Source organism: Adiantum capillus-veneris, chromosome 24, assembly GCF_014529385.1.
Source record: "Adiantum capillus-veneris isolate H3 chromosome 24, ASM1452938v2, whole genome shotgun sequence".
In the NCBI taxonomy this organism is placed as follows: Eukaryota; Viridiplantae; Streptophyta; class Polypodiopsida; order Polypodiales; family Pteridaceae; genus Adiantum; species Adiantum capillus-veneris.
The window spans coordinates 124,589,983-124,612,166 of record NC_140954.1 but is presented as its reverse complement, the minus strand read 5'-3'; the positions used below and the strand labels follow the sequence as shown (position 1 = coordinate 124,612,166).

At 39.9% G+C, this 22,184-nt stretch overlaps 1 pseudogene across 1 annotated transcript; it reads right to left on the bottom strand.

The window, feature by feature from the left end:
• Window positions 1-17,643: 17,643 nt before the first annotated feature.
• On the bottom strand, window positions 17,644-19,704 carry LOC147427085 (uncharacterized; annotated as a pseudogene). Its single transcript, XR_015186279.1, has 7 exons — window positions 19,502-19,704; window positions 19,019-19,145; window positions 18,800-18,916; window positions 18,628-18,694; window positions 18,361-18,477; window positions 18,095-18,147; window positions 17,644-17,744 (listed from the first exon to the last, which is right to left on the bottom strand). The product of XR_015186279.1 is annotated as an uncharacterized LOC147427085 (transcript).
• Window positions 19,705-22,184: the final 2,480 nt, after the last annotated feature.

The following is a 22,184-nucleotide window of genomic DNA, read 5'->3' as shown; positions in this document are numbered from 1 at the left end:
GTTACATACAGACATTGCTATGTAAGTTTGGACTTGAGGATTGCAAGCCTATTGCCACTCCCATGGAAACAGGTTTGAGATTGAGTCTTCATGATGCTGGTGATTGCCCTCCATAGTGCATGCATGCATGCATGCCACATATCCTTGACCTTATTTGGTGGATCTATAATTGAAGATATTGTTGAGATCATGATATAAGTGAATAGTACAACTAAGGAAATCAAATATTGAGGGGTCTAAAAAATATGTACATGTCAAATATAAATAATATAGGTGGAAAAAATATAAAGGGGTCAAAATAAATTGCTCTCATTATGAGGCTACCATAAAAAGATGAATAATTTTGGTGTTCTAATTTATGAGAGTAAAAGAGAATAATTGTAGGAAGGAAAAAATCACAATAGTGAAAATATATGCACACAAATAAAACTACTTTTTTTGGATTTTTGTTGGCGTGGAGTTACACCAAAAATAAGAGAAGCTTGCATGAAAGTAGTTCTATATGGAAGAAGAGTATGGAAAATGGTAAGAAAAATTGTGGTAATGGTGAGGCAATGTACATAGCATAAATAACACACACTTAGGTAGGAATATTTAAATAAATATCAAAATAATTATGAAAAATCCTTTTATTTAGGCCCTATATACAATGAAATATTTACACACAAAGAGGCCATAATATACCTTTTTTAAATTATTTTTTTATTTTTTGGCTCAACTAGCCAAGTGACTAGCTAATTGAGGGTTTTTAAGAAAATATGGGGAAAGTTCCCTAACTCACACACGCCTATGTACAGTGAAATGGTAGGGATAGCCACAGTGTTTGGGTGATTTTGGTAGGGTGAGGTAGCTCACTATGGAAATTTGGATAGCCAAAAAACAGTTATCATTAGCCCTCCCCCAGGATGATGGTATATTCATGTACCATCATAAAGCATCTTTTCCAAAGAGAGTGCTTCAGAGTCCTTGACAAGACCTTCATTGTTTGGCCCCTTGGAATTTTGATTTGAGTTACACTCATGCTTCATGGAATAATACTTACATGAGATAGTTGCCTTTTGACAGATCTCTGGTAGATCTTTTGGTAGAAGGCGACTCAAATACCCGGGGTCTTCACTAAGAATTACCATATGGTGTCATGTGAGTGTACAATAGGGGGCGTTTATGAGGCCAAAAAGGTAGATTTTACAAAGGAGGGTATCGTATATAGGGGGTAAAATAGCAGTTTGGTGCACGTAGGTGACGTCTTCCTAGTACTACTAGTGAATCCCCTGGCTCAAATAGGGCTTCAAGCGATAACCATTTACCTTCCTAGAGTGCTCTTTTCCATTCAAGTCCATAAGTTGATAGTAACTTGAATTGAAAGCCTTTTTAACTTTGTATGGACCCTGCCATCTTGTTTCAAATTTGGCATCAAAACGATTATCAAGTTGATTGTCATACCTTAGCACAAGATCTCCTTCATTGATGCCTTTGTCTTTTAGTTTCTTGTTAAGCTTCTCCTTTGCCTGTGTAGCTTTCCTCTTGTAGCACTCGTATGCTGCTTCTCTTTTCCACTCAAGCTCATCTAAGGTAAGAAGTCGATCCATCCATGCTTCTTGATCATCTAGTGCTGCTTTGCCATGAAGTCGCATTGTTGGAATGTTGAGCTCAATTGGTTGTAAATCCTCTTGACCATAGACCAAGTGAAATAGTGTGAACTTCGTGGCTCCCTATATGTGGTTTGATACGCCCACAAGGCACCATCCAAGAATTCATCCCACAACTTTGTTTTGTTTTTTACCATCTTTCTAATGATGCCTGCAATAACACCATTAGCTTTTTCTACCAAACCATTCGACTGGGGATAGTAGGGTGTACTATGACGATGTAGAATGTGAAGTTCTTCACAGACTTCTGTGAGCAAGCCCTTTCTAAACCCTGGAACATTATCAGAAACAATCTCCAAAGGTGTGCCAAATCTACAACAAATGTGAGTGTAGACGAATTTGCTCACTGTCCTCTTATTTACCTTTGCCACACTTTGTGCTTCCACCCACCTAGTCATATAGTCTACAGCCACTAGAATGTAGAGTTTACCATTTTTTGTCCTAAACAGAGGACCCATAGCATCAATGCCCCACTTTTCAAAGGGTCCATTTGCAAGCACGATTTGCCTTGGACCATAAACCAGTCTTCTATTCCCATTTACTTGACAATTGTGACAACTTCTACACCAATGTTGGACATCCACATGTAGACTTGGCCAAACATACCCCGCAAGCAAAATCTTCTTTACAGTTAACTCTTGGGCAAAATGACCACCACATGCCTCTTCATGCAAAACTTTTAGAATGGCTGGAATTTCGTTGATAGTTGGTACTCTTCTGCACACTTGATCCTTCCCTCTTTGATAGAGGGATCCTTCTAGGAAGAGATACGTGATTGCCTTCTTCATGAGTTTCCTCTTCTGATCCTTCGTGAAGTCTTGTGGAAACTCACCCTCCAAAATGTAGCCAATAATGGGGGTCAATGACTCCAATCCCTGGTACCTCGATTGCTTGACATTTGCTGCCACCATGATGACCTGCACTTCTTTCTCAACACATGTAACTGCTTGTTGTGCAAGTAAATTGGCATCTTCATTTTGTTTCCTAGGAATATGATATAGTTGCACTTCTTCAAACTGATTAAACAACCTACGAATGGCATGAACTTTTGTCCTTATGCTTTCATTCTTGCATGCCCAAATGCCTAAAATCTACTTCACAATGAGAAGTGCATCCCCCTTTACCATGAGACGTTGTATACCTTGGCCAATGCACATCTTTAGACCATGAAGTAGTGTGTCGTATTCTGCTTCATTGTTGCTAGTTGAACCTGGTAGATTTGACCTTCTCTTTCATGACCACCTCTCCACTTGGGTTGAGCAACACTAGCCCTCCCCCTGCTTTTCTTGTGGCTCGTCAAAAAGCTCCATCAAAGAACAAGGTAAAAGAATTAGGAATACTTTTTGGTGGTGGCAATGGTAGGGTCTTTATTTCAGGCACCTTAATCTCCTTCTCATGTACCCTATAAGTAATGATCCCTGCCAATTGTGCACGCACACTATCTTCTACCTTGAAAGAGTATTGGAACTCTTGCAACTCCATAATCTACTTTGAGATCTTAGTACTAAGATTCATTTGAGATGACACCCAAGGAAACAAAATTTTTTGCAGTGAGAATTACAAAAGGTTTTGGTAGAAAGTAGCATCTAAACTTTCTCACCGCCGCAAACATGAGAGAAAGCATCATGAGTTATGCCTCCGTGTAGCCTCTCTCCAAAGCATTCATGACCCTACTAGCAAAGTAGATGGGTTGCATCCGGGTACTATGGGGATATTGTTGTAGCAAAACCACACCAATTGTTTCTTTCCCAACACTAGAGCTAACAAAGAATGTGTACTCCCAACAAGGAGGCATGAGTGTTGGTAGCTCTGGCAGGATGACTTTAGTGTTACAAAAGTACTCTTCAAGCTCATCAGACCATGCAAATTCTACTTGTTGTGTCTACTTTTGCAGAGGGTGAAGCAGCTCCAAAGCTAAGTGAATGAAGAGTGACATATACTTCACCTTTTGAATGAATGAGATGACCTCTTTGAGATTCTTGGGTGATGGGAGCTCAATAAGAGCCTTTGCCTTTGAAGGATCCACCTCGATGCCTTTATAGGAAACCTTGTGACCAAGCAAGATCACTTCATCCTCACCTATGTGGCACTTGTCGGGGTTGAGTTGACCTCCCATTTCATAGAGCTTCTTATAACCTTCTTTTACCCTTTGTAGATGCAATGATTTTAAGCTATAAATGCAGAAATCATCAATGAACACCCTAATTAACTTTCCAAAGAATGCTTGAAACACCATGTTCATGAAATGTTGGAATGTTGCAAGAGCACTTGTCAGACCAAATGGCATGACTCTAAAAGCATAACAACCCCAAGGAGTGATAAAGGTTGTTTTTAATTGATCCTCCAATGCAATCCCTATTTGAAAGTAACCTGAGTAGCCATCACACACAGTGTACTTCTCATGACCAGCTACCTCATTTAGTATCTCATCCTAAAATGGGAGGGGAAAGTGATCTCTTTTTGTTGCCTCATTGAGTGGATGGTAATCCACACACACTCTCCACTTGCCGTTTTTCTTAGGAGTGACAACAACAGGAGAGACCCACTCTGAATTCTCCACTGGATAAATGAAACCTACTGCTAGAAGCTGTCTTACCTCCTTGAGTAAAGCCTGCTCCTTGATGACTCCTAACCTTAGTAGCTTTTGAGCCTTAGGTGTGACCTCTGGCTTCGACTCAATCTTGTGTTGAACAACATCTACTCCACGCACATCGGTGTTGTCTTTAGCAACAAGCCTAGGAAATTTCCTTAACACACCTTTGAACTCCTCTCTTTCATCCTTTGTAAGTGTTATAGACAACATACCTTCTAGCATTTATTCATCTTCCACATTTTGGTTCTCTTGGGAACCTACCTCTTCCAAACCTAGGCAAGAGGTCCCTTGGTTGCTTGGCTTAAACCTTACCCCCATGACTTCAATGGAAGACTCCTCTTCAGTAATACTACCGCTACTTTCTTCTTCTGAAGTGCTATCGGTCCAGCCTTCCTCCGTCTCACTTTGTGATGATTCTTCATGGAGCTCCTCTTGGAGTTGCTCCTTCATGTCAAACAAAACCTTCTTATAATTGTCATTCATGCAAATTAATTTTCCACTCTCCCAATCCTGCAAAGCTCGCATTTTCATTAGCCATGGTCTTCCTAGGATAAATGGGTAACCATTTCCTTTGGTAGACATAACATAAAAATCCACTTCCTTCTTAATGCCAAAGGCCTCCACAAAAACATTTTTACAAATGCCTACTCACCTAGCCTTGCTATTGTTTGCCATTTTTACTTTGATTTTAGGTGTCTCATGGATGTGCATGCCTAGTCTTTGCATGAGTCCCTCTGCCATGATACAAATTTGTGCACCCCCATCCACTAGACCTTTCCTAACCAATCTTCCTTTGATGTAACGATCTAGCATAGGTGTAATATCCTCATTCATTTTAGCTTGGTCAATGTTTACAACAGGAACACTCTCTTTTACCTTCCTCCTAGTGCTAACTGCCTTTGTTAAATCGCTCCTAACTTGTGGACATAATGCAAGAAATTGAGGCCATGAGATATCAGGACCCTTACCTCTCATGTCTTCCAACAAGTTGTATGGAGCCATACCATGTCCAAGAGGGAAGTCTTGGAGATTGATATGATGTCAATTCCTCTTAGCTTCCTTGGTCTCCTTTGGCTTCTTGCTTTGTCCATGGTCACTATGTGATGTGACTCCTTCTTTCTCTTTACCTTTTCCTCGGCCACGCTTAATGCCATTTGCTTCCATGTCAACCTCATTTGAATTTGTCACCTCTACCACATGCACATTTGGATCTGGCAAAGGTGGAACTCCTTCTACCCCTTGTGGAGGTGGTCTTGGTCCATTTGGCCTTTGTAGAAGCCTTGGTTGTTGACCAATTCCTTCACCTGCATTCATCATTGGGTAATTCAAGTTAGGTCTCCCTGGCTCCCTACGGGGCCAAGGACAATTATACATCCCATGTCCAAACTCTCCGCAATTCCAACATTGCAAGACTCTCCTAGGTCATGGCTCTCTCTCCTTGGCTTTCTTTGTTTGTCCCTTTGGACCTACAACTTGTGCAAGGTGAATTGACAAGCTCCTTAAATATTCATTTATCTTCTCGATCACTTCTACCATTACCTCAGGAAGCTCCCTAGGTGTCGATGCTTGTGACTTACCTTTGGGTCTAAGACCTTCTGTTGGAACCTCTCCCCTTAGGCACTTGAGTTTTCTATACTTCGCAACAGCCCTAGTTTCAGCTACATCATAGGTAGCAGGTGCACCTGCCTCCACCTTTACCTTAAGATCAGGAAAGAGTCCAGCTATGAATCTCTCCTTCTTTAGAAATTCTTCACCATCACCAGGGTTAGCAACATTTCGTATCCATAGAGTCCAAAGACATAGAAACTCTTGCTTGTACAAGTAGTAGTCATTTAAGTCTTTTTGCTTATGAGAAACAATGTCTTGCCATAGTTTTTGAGTGTTTTGGGGATCAAAGAAGTATCTCTTGAAATGATTCAAAACTTCCATGTAATTCCCCTTAACTTCCTCAGGTAAAGAGTCAAACCAAGTGCTAGCATCTTTTCTAAGGACCACCTCAAACATTTCTACACGTTCTTGATCAGTTACTATCCTTTTGATACGGCAAGACATCTTGAAATTTGCTAAAAATAATTCTCCATCCTCTCATGGATCTCCAAATAAAAGAGGATATCCGGACATTTGGCGTTGGACCTCCATTGAATCAATTTCAAAGTGACAACACGTTTTTGTTTTTTCTTACTTAAAAGGATTTACGCAATAATGTTTTCTAAATTACAATCTGTTCTACAACAAAATAAAAATATGCACATCAAATGATCTATGATAATCAACAAGAGGCAGGATGACAGGGTTTGGTGATGCAAGAATTTCTCCTACTCTTTGGGCACCAAACATGAACACCATACGTTGTTGAAAATGGATCTTCCTACTAATTGCAACGTTTATTCTAATGTGTGGAGTGAAATGGAAGGGGAAAAACTCTATTCATGGGCCATTATCCATGGTCTATCCATGACCTAATGGTTAAAACAAAACAAAAATATAGACGTCCAAGCTAAGGTTGTACCTAATGAGAGGCAAAATAAAGGGATTTACTGATGTGTTTATCTCAACCAGCCTAAGAGGGCCGAAAATTCTACAAATTACTCATTTAAATTGCAACTTAGTACTAACAATGATGTGCACCTTTTTCCTTGCAATGGGAATGAAAAGACCATACAAATTCTTGTGATTCATGTAAACTACTTGACTATGCTAAAGGTTGAACCTACACAAAAAGATACACAAGCCGTTCATCAGTGGGGGCACCAAGTTGAGGCGGTCCGGGGCGGGCAACAAGAAGAGTGGCCTCTAAGCACCCTTCTAGGCTCCCATGCTGCTCAATTGGGTTGGGGTTGGAAAAAAACAATAAACACACACACACACACACCCACAACCTAACCCTACACAATTTTGGGGCACCACCTGGTTTTGGATGCGAACTAGGACGCATAGAGAGAGAGAGAGAGAGAGAGAGAGAGAGAGAGAGAGATAGTGCTCGGGCTGCTTTGAAATGTATCAGCAGTGATCAAGCAAACACAATTATATATGTAAGAAAGAGAGAGAAGGGGGAAGGGGTGCTTGTTGCATTAATACCTTCTTAAAAATCTGTCATGACCAATCAAAGTAAGATTAGTATTTGTTAACCATAGCTTGAGTAAATTACACCACAACACATCACAAGAAAAGCCACCCCAATCACTGTCTTAAAGCCAGGGGAGTCCTCTCCACCCTGTCGCCCTCTTACAGTATGTGGGATTTATGGCTAAATTGATGACAACACCCACAGACAAGCTAGGAAAAAGGTGCACATTGTTAAGTGACAATGGGACACTCACATCATTGTTGTCCATGACTTCACGTTAGAAGAGAGAAAAAGTATCCATGCTTAATTCAAATCCACCCTCCTTGATTCAGCAAATGTTGGGCTTACACTAGTAGGAGAAATGATAGATTTCCTACTCCCAATGGAATGATCACTCTCTCTTACAATGGCATAGAGCTCCCTTGCTAATCACCCCTAATACAACACATACACATGCATAAGCCAATGAGATTCCACTCAAGAGCTCCTTCTCAAGAGGTTGAGCTTGGCTTCTCCAGCTATAGCACAGTGCTCTTGCTTATGGCTTCCCCCTTTTGTGCTAGCTACACCCTTCTTTTATAGCAATTTTGAGGGATAGGGTTACTCCTCTAACCATGGTTGGGTTAGATTTTCAGCACTTATCTAATTTCTTTTTCTTGGAATTATCAAGAAGTTGGTGGAGATAGATGAAGAAAAGAGAGAGGAGAGAAATGGAGGTGATAGGACTTTCATAGTGGGTTAGTGTTCGTAGATTAGTAGAGTTAGTGTTTTTATTAATTTACAAATGGAATTGGATATTTACAATGGAAGTATCCATGTAGGATACAAAAAAGGAAGAAAAACTCTTAAGAGGTAAGAAAAGATGGATTTCTTATAAGGTTGATGCTCCAAGTGTCTTGAGTAGGGCCAATTTTGATGCTTGTTGACGGTCCACTAGCTTTGACGGTACGTTTTTCTCCACTCTTGACCTTCCTTGGGAGCCAAGGTAATTGAATATGAATAATCAATAACCATGATGCTGTCTTTCAAGAGAAGAGACTGAATTTTGTCATTTTTTTTATAGATATAGGTAATTTGGAGGAGGAAAAATGAGACTAGGTGGTCAATTTTGGAATGGAAGTGTGTGTAGGAGGCATGAGTTCACCATGGTTTCTCTTATTCTTCAAGGTTGAGGAGAAGGTGAGTAGGGTGCAGAGAGGAGAGGTGAGAGACATGGGGATGATGAGTGGAGAAGTGTGTGTGAAAGAGGAAAATGATAAAGTGGAAGAGGGAGTGTGGCTGCATAGCATGGGCAAACTAGGGTCCACCAATAAAATCATAGCTCATAGCTCGTAGCTCAAAAAAATATGAAAAATTTTGAGGCAAAAGTTCAACCCACGACTACAACTTTTGTTTGTATCACCTTTTCAAATTCGGAGAGCAAGTGACCTTTAAAAATTCAGCAAAATTGACTGTCTTTTCCCACTGCACAAAGTCCATGTGGGGTCCTTCTTTGGATGATTGTTTTGAATGCCTCCAAGAGTGAGCCCTCCATAGTGCATGCATGCATGCCACATATCCTTGACCTTATTTTGTGGGTCTTTAATTGAAGATATTGTTGAGATCGTGATATAAGTGAATAGTACAACTAAGGAAATCAAATATTGAGGGGTCTAAAAAATATGTACATGTCAAATATAAATAATATAGGTGGAAAAAATATAAAGGGGTCAAAATAAATCTCTCTTATTATGAGGCTATCATAAAAAGATAAATAATTTTGGTGTTCTAATTTATAAGAGTAAAAGAGTATAATTGTAGGAAGGGAAAAATCATAATAGTGAAAATATATGCACACAAATATAACTAGTTTTTTTGGATTTTTGTTGGGGTGGAGTTGCACCAAAAATAAGAGAAGATTGCATGAAAGTATTTCTATATGGAATAAAGAGTATGAAAAATGGTACAAAAAATTGTGGTAATGGTGAGGCAATGTACATAGCATAAATAACATACACCAAGGTAGGAATATTTAAATAAATACTAAATAATTATGAAAAATTCTTTTATTTAGGCCCTATGTACAATGAAATATTTACACACAAAGAGGCCATAATATATCTTTTTTAATTATTTTTTATTTTTTGGTTCAACTAGCCCAGTGACTAGCTAATTGAGGGTTTTTAAGAAAATATGGCAAAAGTCCCCTAACTCACACACGCCTATGTACAGTGAAATGGTAGGAATAGCCACAGTGCTTGGGTGATTTTGGTAGCGTGAGGTAGCTCACTATGGCAATTTGGATAGCCGAAAAATGGCTATCATTATCATAGATTGACCTTCTCTTTATATACCTACATTGGTGGGGGCTGATAACTTTGTCCAAGAGGGGAGAGAGCCTGAGGGCCACAATTTTGGCAATAATTTTATAGGCCACTGACATCATAGTAATGGGTCCCAATGTTTAAGCTAGGAGCAATAGATTTGTTTGGGATAGGTTTGATGAGTCCCCTTTCAATGCTTGAGTGCAGAACTCCCATGGTCAAGGCTTGGTTAGACAATTGCGTGATCGGGAACTTAGTCCTAGAATTATTTTAAGCACTCAGCAGTCAAAACATCCCACCCAGAGAAATTCTCTTTACCTAGAGCTTGTAACGCTTGAGACCATTCATCCTTAGTGAAATCCCTCTCCAAGAGGCTGGAATTTGAGTGGGAAACCGTTCTTTTAACACTTTCAAGAAGAGTGGATATGGCTTCATCCACCTTGGAGGAATGGGACTTAGACTTGGCCTATAATTTGTACACCTTATTGGTGGTGGTACCTATTGCTTTGCTTGATGGTATAAACAATGGGGTCCCCAAGGCCGTTGCCCAGCCTTTCGAGTTGCTTTTCATAAAGGTATCATGTTGACTAATTCGACCCACATTGAGCATGTATTCTAGAATGAATCAAGGGATTCAAATGAGGGATCCTAAGGAATCACGTTGTGCAGCTCCGCTTCCATGATAGGAAAAAATAGAAACGAGATGCATATAAAGTTTTTTTGAAGCCTATATGATTATCCAACAATAATAAGGGCTTGATAACAAGCAGGTTAAATGCTATATGTATGCCAAATGTGTTGTGACAGGCAATTCTTTGGTTGATATGTTGTGCTTGGCAAGAATATTGTTTATTAGAGACTTCTGATAGCAGGATATTCCCACGAGAATTGGCAATGCCTAGGTCGATATGTAGTCAAATGTGGTGCCCTCATCACAAAGGCGAAGGGACTTCCCATCCAAAATGTTATCACTCAAAATGCCTTGATTGTGGGATATGCCTAGCAATGCCTTAATTGATATGTATACCAAATGTGATGCACTTCAAAAAGCACAAGTAATGTTGTCTCTTGCAATGCAATCAAGATAGCGTCATGGAAACCTTGATATGCTTTTATAGCATATAAGGGGAAGGCCTTACGTCAAAATCAATCACCTACACTAGCATCTTGAGGGCATGAGGCGCTACCTTGGTGGTGCATTATGAAGATCAGCCACCCATAAGGGCTTTGGAAATGGGAGGGTTGCCCATAGGTTGGACGCCCATTTCATAGAATAAGGAAATGGGTGTGGACAAGGAAAAGGAAAAGAAAAGTCCATGGCAGTGATAGTAAACATCAGAGAAGGGGAGAGAGAAGGCGCTCATAGCGTGCAGTAGGCAGTTAGGATAAGCGCCATCAAGAAACAAAAATTTCTCAGCAGGACAAGGTGACCTCATTCGGCATCAATTTTGGCAGTTTTCATCCAGCTCCAGAGTCGCCTTGCCATGTGAGCAAGAGGGGTTTTTTATGCTCTCTAGCAATGACGCCACCATTGTTGCTTAGAGAGGGGAGGATATTTATAGAGAGGTTCTTGTAGACATGCAAAGGGGGAGAAAAAGGAGGTTAATGTGAGGAAGAGCAGAGGATTATAATGTGAAGGGTGAAGGAGGGTGTGAAAAATCTCTCTCAAGTTGATAAGGTCTCTCTCGACCTCGACCCTCAGTGTGCAAGAAGAGCTTGGGGGTTCACAACGTGTAAAACTACCATATCACGTGCGTTCAAGACATGTTTGTAAAACCCCTTATTTGTGAATTTTGTTAGGAATATAATATACCCTTTTCTTTTACAATTTGTAAGTTTTTTTCAAATTTGAAAAAACATTGCCCTTCTATATATATATATTTCTGTAAGTTTCAAGAACTTTGAATACCCTTCTGCTGAACTCACGTGATAGGTTACATTTTTATTAGGTGACCTCTCGGGAAGAAGAGTAGGCCATGAACGAAGAGAGGGGAATTTGAAAGAAAGGAAGGACCGTCCTTCTCTCTCGCTCTCGAGAAAGCAAGGGAGGGGAGATGCTTGAGGATCATTTTCAATCTCTCTCTCTCTCGACTATATGCTCCCTCTCTCTCTCAACATGAAGAAAGCACGAGAGCTCTCTCTCTTTAACTCAAAATTTCATGGCAGATTTCAAGGGCAACATAGGAGGGCTTGAAGCTGACGTGGTGGTGGAGTGTGACAGTGAAAGCATCGCCAACATCTTTATCTTCATCAAGGGAAAGGATGAGGCTAAGAGAAGAGCTTTGGAAGTTCCCAATAGCAAAGAACACAGGAGATTTGGAAAGCTTAAGGGCAATTGAGACAGGAAAAGAGTGACAAGGAGAAGATTTCCATCACCGTCGTCTATTTACGTTATTAATCATTTTGATATGTCTTGGAGCCGTTAACGGCCCGCTTAATCTTGTAAAGGGAGCCTAAAGTCCTCATTTTCAATTTATTCAAATGATGGTGCTGTTAACAGCCGCCTTGGCTCATGATTAAGTTGTACTTAAGGCACTACTCAAATTAATATTGATTACGATAATTATCGGAGCTTTTAGTATCTATTGATCTCTCTCTCACACACCTCCCATAGCCAGGGGCCCCACGCCTTCTAGGCTCATGTTTCGAACACATATTCCCCGACATTCTTGGGTGACCCCGATGTGAAACGAGCTGGGGTGGTAGGTGAAGATGGAGATGCTAGAACAATTGATACAGTTTATTCAATATTTAAACTCAAAAGGATTTGATGGGAATCGAGCAGTTGTAGACTTGCCAAAAATGTTTCAATTAGTTCAGGGATGTTTGCTCAAAGTGAAAGCAATGAAGATGAAAAAGCAAATTGTTGATACAGTGGAGATGGAACTTGAAGCCGTATGGGAACAGTGTGGTGTTTTTCAAGGGCACGATCCAGATGGTCTTCTTGCATGCTATAAAGCGGAGATGAAGAGCCAAGGAGTTTTTGAAGATGGGATGATTGCAGCTTTTGAAGAAGTTGTAATTTTTGAGTTTAAACATAAGGTTCAAGAGCTGGCATAAACATATCCCACAGAGTGGGACTATTTTGCAGATGGATTTGTTCATGAAAGCTCAAGGTTTATTGAATCGACAATGAATCAGATTACCGAATGAAGCAAGATTGTCTTCAGTAAAGGTGAAGGGGATCAAATGTAGCTCCTTAACTATGATGAATTTTGGGAACACGTTTCTGCAAGGAGTAAAGCCAAGGCAAATACATCTTTGGAAGTAGAAAATTCAGCTTTAGAGGACCATATTTTGAGTGACCTAGCAACGGTAAATGATGAATTTAATGCTGAAATGGAAGTTGATGAGAATTTTTCAAAGATTGCTCGTATGGAGGTTACCTCTAATAGCATTTTTAGTGAAGATATAGACAATGTAGCAAGTGTTTCGCAAGCTACTGACCTTGGCATGGGTTGTTTTCAAGAAGTCCTCAAAGAAGATAAGCCCTTACAGATGTTAATGGAATCTTCAAAATCATGAAAGTATGTAAACTTGAGCAAATTGATAGGCTTATTGAAGATGATTGCACAGATAAAGTTATTCTACACACAATTGATGAAGTGTCAAAGATTGTGGAGCCAACACAAGATGAGCTTGAGAATGTTGATAACTCTATGGTTATTACTAATAGTATGCTCCCATATGTTGTTATTATAGAATAAGATTCCATAATTAATGGTTTCTTGGCCAGATCTAAAGGAAATGATTATAACAGTATAGAAGAGCTTTTTGATGCATGTACCCCTTCAAAGGGGGTGCCAGATAAACCTTTGCAGTGTTATGATGGATTGCTAAGTAGCATGGATGCAGATGAGGAAGCAGAGGAAGGCATTTATGAATGTGAAGATTGTCTAGATCATGTTAATTGTGAGCAAGTTATCCATGTGGAGTCTACTTCTACGCCTATACATGGGATGTATGAAGAGATAACTCCAACAATTCTCATGAATGTTGAGACTTTGAAGGGTGGTTTTCTTGAGGGTGCTATCTGTGACTATTTATAGGCTAAATCTATTTTCCATGATCAAGTTGAAATCCCAGTCAAAGATGATATAGGTTCAGATTGTTCCAAGGTTCTTTGTGATGGCTATGAAGCTAGAAAGGGTGATGATGCTAAATCATCATTGATATTGCATAAAGTGCATATGTTTCTTCATTTTCTTGGGCAATATGCTAGCTATGGCTAGATTTGGATGCTATTTTTAATGATGATTATGTCAGTGATGTTTTGGCTGTTAGTAAAAGGGTGTCAGTATACTTTGATGCTTGCTGGTAACGAGCTAAAGTTGCCAAACATTTATGGGATGTGGGTGTTGCACTATTCTGTAGGTGATACTCTAGTATATTGTGGGGTCCATCAATGAAGTATACTCTCAATAGTGTTTGATCTCCAGGAGATTGTAAGGATCCTTAAAAGTAAATTCAATATGGATGGATACTTTTGGGTATGCATATTGGTTGCATGCTTTTTGATCCAAGAATAGCAAACATGCACCAAAAATTCTTGATGCTAATTGAAACAGGAAATGTATGCTCATGTGGATATTATGATGATCCAATATTTGGGCAATATATTCCTTATCATCCCATTTGATCCTGCGGGGTACTGAAGTACATGCTACAAATTCAAAGGACATGAGTTATTTTCTTGTAGCAGGTTACTTGGTAGTAGATTTTACATTTATATTTATGCTAAGTGGGAAGATTTTTGGGTTGTGCGGTCAGTATTCTTACATGGATATCTTCCAATTGACATCATTGAACAATTGATAAAGTATCTTCACATCTTTCGAGTTGGTTCTATTGCCAGAACTTGAAAAGGACTTGACAGTCATTCCGTGTGCAGACAAACTAAGGCATACTTGAGCTTGACAGGGTTCCCTAAATGGAGCTTGATGGTCAAGCCATGTGCATAATTAACTGGAGTACTTGAGTCTGGCGGGGTTCACTAAACAGGTTTTCCATAATTAAGTGCTTTGGAGATACGGTAGATACTACCTAATGATTAAGCCAGACCATTGATGATAATGTTTAAGCCTTTTTTTGCATGTACTGACCATTTAAGTGAGCTTGATGATAGCAAATAGCTTTAACTACTTAACAAATGCAAATTAAAGTCCGATTGGCACAGACTGGAGGCTGTTCAGGTTTAAATTAAGTAGTGCCTTAAGTACAACTTAATCATTAGCCAAGGCAGTTGTTAACAACACCATCATTTGAATAAACTAAAAACGAGGAGTTTAGGCTCCCTTTATAAAATTAAGTTGGCCATTAAAATCTCTAGGACTTGTCAGAATGATTAATAGCTTAAATTGATGATGGTGATGGAAATCTCCTCCTTGTCGCTCTTTTCCTATTTCAATTTCCCTTAAGCATTCCAAATCTCATGTGTTCTTTGTCATCAAGAACTTCCAAATCTCTTCTCTTAGTCTCATCCTTTCCCTTGATGATGGTAAAGATGATGGCAATGATTTCACTGTCACTCCACCACCGCATTAGCTTCAAGCCCTCCTATGTTGCCCTTGAAATTTTGAGTTAGAGAGAGAGAGAGAGAGAGAGAGAGAGAGAGAGAGAGAGAGCTTGTGCTTTCTTCATGCCTAGAGAGAGGGAGCATATAGTCGAGAGAGAGAGACTAAGAAAGATCCTCAAGCATCTCCCCCCCTCTCTTGCTTACCCAAGAGACTAAGAAAGATCCTCAAGCATCTCCCCCCCTCTCTTGCTTACCTGAGAGAGAGAGGAAGATGGTCCTTCCTTTATTTCCAGTTCCCCTCTCTTTGTTCATGCCCTACTCTTCTTGCACACTAAGAGAGAGAGAGAGAGAGAGAGAGAGAGAGAGAGAGAGAGCTTTTTCTCACCCTCCTCCATCCTTCAAGTTATATATCCTCTACTCTTCCTCATGTTATCCTCCTTTTTCTCCCCCTTTGCATGTCTAAAAGAACCTCTCTATAAATATCCTCCCCTCCTAAGCAACAATGGCACCATCGTTGCTAGAGAGCATTAAAAATCCCTCTTGTTGACGTGATAAGGAGACTCTAGAGCTGGACGAAAACTGCCAAAATTGATGCCAAATGGCGTTGCCTCACCGTGCTGAGCAATTTTTGTTTCTTGGCAGTGCTTATCCGAGCTGCCTACTGCGCACTATCAACGCCTACTCTCTCCCTTGCTCTCATGTTTACTATTTGCCCTGGAGGATTCACTATTAGTAATGGGGGATGTCACCTACGTGCGGTATCTTACATGCTAACCTACCCCCCTACTTGCAAACAAGATACGAACGTTCTCGCAATGAGCCATCCCCCCTCATACGAATTTTGTACGGAATGTAATGACCCGCTATTTTGTGTATGCTAGTATCATAACAATTTTAGAAGCACATGTATTTGCAAAAATACATGTTAAAGTGAAAATGAACAGAAGTGTATATTGTAGTGTGTTTTCATTTGCAATAGATGTTAAGAGAACAAACCATGAAAAGCAATAAATAGCCTCTTAGTAGCCAAGAACCAAAACACCTCTTTAAGAGCACAATCAGCCATATGTTGACAAGGAAATTCATATTGCACAACCTCAAGATGCAAAAGCTTCATGCTTTGCAGGTGATTTTGTCGAAGCCGCGCACACGCCCATTGCATGGAAAAAAGAAGATTTAGACCCCTAACAAGGTTTCAAAAAAAAAGTTTATATGGATTATTACCAGCTAAAATTGCAAAACCTTTGCTAGTTCATGAGCTTGCCTTGAAAAACATCGACAAAACTTACCACTCCTTAGTGTAAGTTGTAGAAAACACTAAAAATTCGATCCTAAAATACGAAGGGTTAAAAGTGAGCCCTTCTATTTTATGATTAGCCCGTCTCAACTAGGGACTATCTAGATGTAGTGGAGCAGGTCACCAAATGCATTTCATGCACCAATGACAATCTCTATCCTCATCTCCATATTCTTGTCTCGATTGTTATCAATTTTGACACATACACCAATGAGAATCTCTATCCTCATCTCCATATTCTTGTGTCGATTCTTGTTAATTTTGACACCTCCCACCTCTCGTTCATTTGCTAGGTATCTTCGAGACAATGCTTGAAATTTTTCTAGCATGTAAGTTACAGCTCAAGGCCATTAGAACCTTAGAAGCTCCAATTTTAGCAATGGAAAAGAGAAGAGTCACATTAGCATTTTAAAACCCAAAGAAAAATGGAAAGTACCCATGAAACTCTTAGATAGCATTCCCAACTTTTAACAAAGAAAATTTCAACACATCACATACCAAAGCAAATATATGACTCCCTTCCTCACTGAGACTTATTTTAATAAGACAATAACCGAGTATAGCAACAAGGTGTATCATACCAATGCAGCAATACATAAATGCAAATACAGTTCACTTTTATATTGTCAAAACCACCTTACGTTGATGACAATGCACAGTAGTTCTTTTGTAACCACCCATCATTAACTTCTCTTCTAAGTTAATTGTACCCATTCTCATCCCTTTCTTCCTTGAAATCAATACGCCATTGATGAACTAAGGCAAGCAAGCACTCATCCCTACAACTTGAAGAAAAAGACCAGAACAGATTCTCTCTCTCTCTTGCATCAAAGTAGAATTTTGATAGGATAGGGACAGGCACAATATACGAAATCATGGTTTCTTTTTGTGAAGAAGATGTGAAGGGTGAGATAAAGGGAGGAAGGGATGGAGGGAGGAGGGATAGAGGGAGTGATCGGAATCACTTAGGAATCATAAGATGTGTGGATGAATGATCCAACCAAAGGCAAAACCACATGCCCACTGTGAATGATGAAGGGGGGGTTTTAATGCAAATATGATCAACCACAAATAATCAACCACGTGACACAGAGCTAGACGAAGACGAATCAAATTAAACATCACATCATGCAAACTCATAATAATACCTGCAACAAAGTTTCAATCCAATTTTTTTGATGGCTTTAAGCTCAGAAAACAAAACCAAAAAATGGACATGAATCCATAATAGGCATGTATTATTTATCACAGCTTATCATGTATTCCATATCGTCCAATATCTAAAGCTTTCTCAGTCTTCTCTCGTTTCATTTGAGGCATCTAAAGATGTTCAGGAAACAAATGAGACATCATCGCAAATCCCCCCCTCATACACAAGCGAACAAAGCATAGCAAAAAGCTTTTTTGTTTTGTTGCCTTGACAAGCAAAACAAATACCTCTATGCACACAAGAAAAAACTTGACACACAACCATTGGCTTATATCTAACCCGAACACTATCAAAAAATGCGACATAAAGGCCTTTTGCTGCTCATTCTCAACATATGTGACAAGTACTAGCATGAAAGAAACAATTTGGATGAGGAGTGGGAGCAAGGAAGATCTTGGAATTGCTACTGCCAAAGATACTCCTCACAATCACAAGGAGAAAATGTACAAAAGGATCCCACCTGAGCTCGACACACACCAGCATCAAACGGCTGTCTACCATCTCCGAACCAGACTGCACACATCAGCATACAAATTAGTACCAATAACCTAATGTGCATTCCAATAATCTGCAAATTTCATTCAAGCAAATGAAGCGGATAAGTGCTCTTCACTCTCACAGTGAAACAAAGCACCATCGGGATCAAAGTACTACTTAGTTAACATGCCATAGCACAAGAGATGAAAGAATACAATAATAATAATGTATAGGGAAATGGGTGAGAACGTGTTCCAAAGAGTGAATTAGCTCCAAACTGAGTCCAATCTAGGTTAGACACATAGCGAATGTGGCTCCTCTGGATTTCTTGGTGGCAGTAAATGGCGGCATATGGATCAGATTTGCCTGTCCACATGAAGGACAACCGATTCATTAACCAAAAGAAAGCTACACATTCCCTGAAAACTCCACTCTAGATGGGCAAAATCATGAAATAGTGGACATTCACAATAAGTATGCCGCAAAAAGTCTTAATAAGGTACATATAGTCTATACCAAAAGAATCAGAGTCCAGTAAACAATGAGCTTCAATGAGATGGACATCCAAGACGCCATGATGAACCTGCATAAAGGCACATTCCACCATGGAACCCCACCAATAGATCGAGTTTGTTCCAAAGATCGAATCTTGCTCTGAAAATTTAAAGAAGCAGCACATGTAGCATACCTTAGGGAAAAATTTCAGGCCCACCTCAAGCTCCCCCTCAAACTTGCCATTGGGGCGTTGAACCTTGTAAGTGCAGGAGCTATTTGCCTCTCAGCAAAAAGCTTGATCAATGGAATGCTGCAAGACTTTAACAGAAATTGAAGGATTAGGGAGCTGTTAAGAACACACAGCACCACACTGGTCATACTACCAACACATGTCAATAGGCAAGAACCTTACTTGACAAAGCCCATGGCCTCATCTAAACCATCCTTCTTTTTATCAAACACGTGTATGTCAAGCTCCTATGGTCCATCTAGGATCTCAAACAAGAAGCTTTTGTTCCAAACTGGTCTCTTCCCTCCATCTACCATTCAAAAAACAAAAGCAAATTTGCTTTATGTTCAAAAACTTGAGAAGAAATCAAGCCATCTCTTTTCTTCTTTTTCAATAGAGATTTTAGCATTTCTAAGATTGCATGATAAAAGAGTTGAGGGCCTGACCAGAGAAGTAAGCATTCAGGCAACACTATGAATCCTTGACTGGCACAAACTACCCGAAAATGCCGTGACAAGGAGTATCAAGAACTAAACAATAAGAGTGAAGAACATATGGAACATACAGAGATCTTCAAATGCTTTCGATAAAAACTTTCAACAATCAGCAACAGAGGCGATGGACAGAAACGTCAAAAAACAAGAAATTTTACGAAGCATGGCTTACCATGAATAGTCTTGCTCTTTTGCTTCTGTCCACCAATTGATAAAGCAGCATATGGACTCCGTGCCAGGCTCCAGCAGCCCGGTTCCATAGCAAAGAGCAGTGAAAGAGATGCACGCAGAGGCGGGAGTTGGGAGCACTGAGGAAGGGCGTGAAGTGAGGAGTGAGAACTCACAGCATGTAAAAATTTAGTTCTTAGGGCGTTCAAACTAGGGCTAGGAAAATACATTTTTCCTAACCCAAGAAAACAAGGTCAAGCTTGAAATTCTCCCGGTCTTAGGTCAAAATTTAAATCTTTTGCCCGGAATTACACTAAAATTTGTGAAAACTTCCCGGTTTTCTTCACGACAAGCTCAAAATCTAACCGGGAGTTTAGGATTTCAGCTGATTAAAATACATTGGACCCCGGTTTTCTTCTAACACTGGTTTTCTCTAACACAGAATCAAACCTCACACGGCCATAGAGTTTGGACAAACGCCCATAGTGGCCTACACTTCAAACTTCAAGGTTGAATCTCGATAAGCAAACAAGTAAATACCTTTCAAATTTCAAAAAAATTCAAAATATCCCCAATACCCCTGATCATGAGATTAAATTTTTCAAAATTCCCAAAATTTAATATACCTTGGTCATGAGATTAAAATGCCCTTTAATTTTCCAAAATTCCCAAAAACAACCCCCGGGCCCTGGTCGTGAGATTAAATTTCTCTAAAGATAAAAAAGTTTTTTCCTTTTCATAAGAAGAGTGATTGTCTATCAATACAAGATGCTAAAACCAGAATTTGAATTGGTTATGTAGGCTTTGGAGATGAATTGCTTCATTATTTTTGGATCAGGGCTAGAAAAATGCATTTTTCCTAACCGAAGAAAATAAGGGCAAGCTTGAAATTCTCCCGATTTTTAGGTCAAAATTTAAAGCTTTTGCCGGTAATTACACTAAAATTTTTGGAAACTTCCCGGTTTTCTTCCAGGCTCAAAATCTAACCAGGATTTTAGGATTTCAGCCAGCTAAAATACATTGGACCTCGGTTTTTTTCTAACATTGTTTTGGACATAATCGCCTGTTTTGTGAGGTAATATGTGACAAATTACATGCTAAGCACTCAAAAATGCATCTCAATTGTCAAAAAGGAATAAAAATTAGAAAAGCTTGAACAAATCGACCAAAATAAATACATGGGTACTTTGGGAATTTTACAAATTTGAAGGATATTTTCGGAATTTCGACAAATTAGAGGGGTTTGAACTTGGCTTTAAGAAAACGAGGAAGTTTTAGTGTATTTAGCAACAAAAGCTTCTAATTTTGACCAAAAAATCAGGAGAATTTCAAGTTTGCCCTGATTTTTACCACACCATGAAAGTACTCATTGATGCACAAAGAGAGAGAGAGAGAGAGAGAGAGAGAGAGGGGCTTACTAATGTATTTAAGGTGGCTCGGGTAGTTGAATGTAGCCCCAATGTAACACCCCCCCTTATGTGTACGGTATGAGTATGAAATAATGAGGGGCTACATTCATGTCGAAATTCCCAAAATATCCTTCACGTTTTTGGCCTTTTTCAGAAAGCAATCACCTACCCTAGCATCTTGAGGGCATGAGACACTACCTTGGTGGTGCATTATGAAGATCGGCCGCCCAAGGGATGCCACCCATAAGGGCTTTGGAAATGGGAGGGCCGCCCATAGGTTGGCGGCCCATTGCATATAAAGAAAAAGAAAAGGCCATGGTGCCGACAGTCCGGGGGATTCACTGTGTTTTTCCGTACGGTACAACGTGAGTGTACAGTAGGGGGGTTTTTGGATTTTGTACATAAGCGTATACAATAGGGGGGGCCCAATGTAACACGCCCCCACCCCCTATTGTATACGCTTATGTACAAAATCCAAAAACCCCCCTATTGTACACTCACGTTGTACCGTATGAAAAAACATAGTGAATCCCTCAGATTGTCGGCACCATGGCCTTTTCTTTTTCTTTATATGCAATGGGCGGCCAACCTATGGGTGGCCCTCCCATTTCCAAAGCCCTTATGGGCGGCATCCCTTGGGCGGCCGATCTTCATAATGCACCACCAAGGTAGTGCCTCATGCACTCAAGATGCTAGGGTAGGTGATTGCTTTTGGCAAAAGGCCTTCCCCTCATATGCTATAAAAGCATCTCAAGGATTCCATGTCATAGCTATGTTGAATGCACTGCAAGAGAAAAAATTACTTGTGCTTTTTGAAGTGCATCACATTCGGCATACATATCAATTAAGGCATTGCTAGGCACATCCCGCAATCAAGGCATTCCGAGTGATAACATTTTGGATGGGAAGTATCGCCGGCTTTGTGAGGGCACCACATTTGACTACATATCGACCTAGGCATTGCCGATGCTGGTGGGCATCTCCTGCTATCAGAAGTCTTTAGTAAACAATATTCTTTCCAGGTACAACATATCAACCAAAGCATTGCATGTCAACACATTTGGCATACATATAGCATTTAACCTGCTTGTTATCAAGCCCTTATTATAGTTGGATACGCATATAGTCTTTAAATAAACTTTATATGCATCTTGTTGCTATTTTTCCTATCATGGAATCGGAGTTACACGACAACGCACACTGGCACACAGTTGAGAAACAACGGGCTTTTAGCCAAAACTTTGGCTGCTACCGCCTCATCATTGAATTGCACTGAGA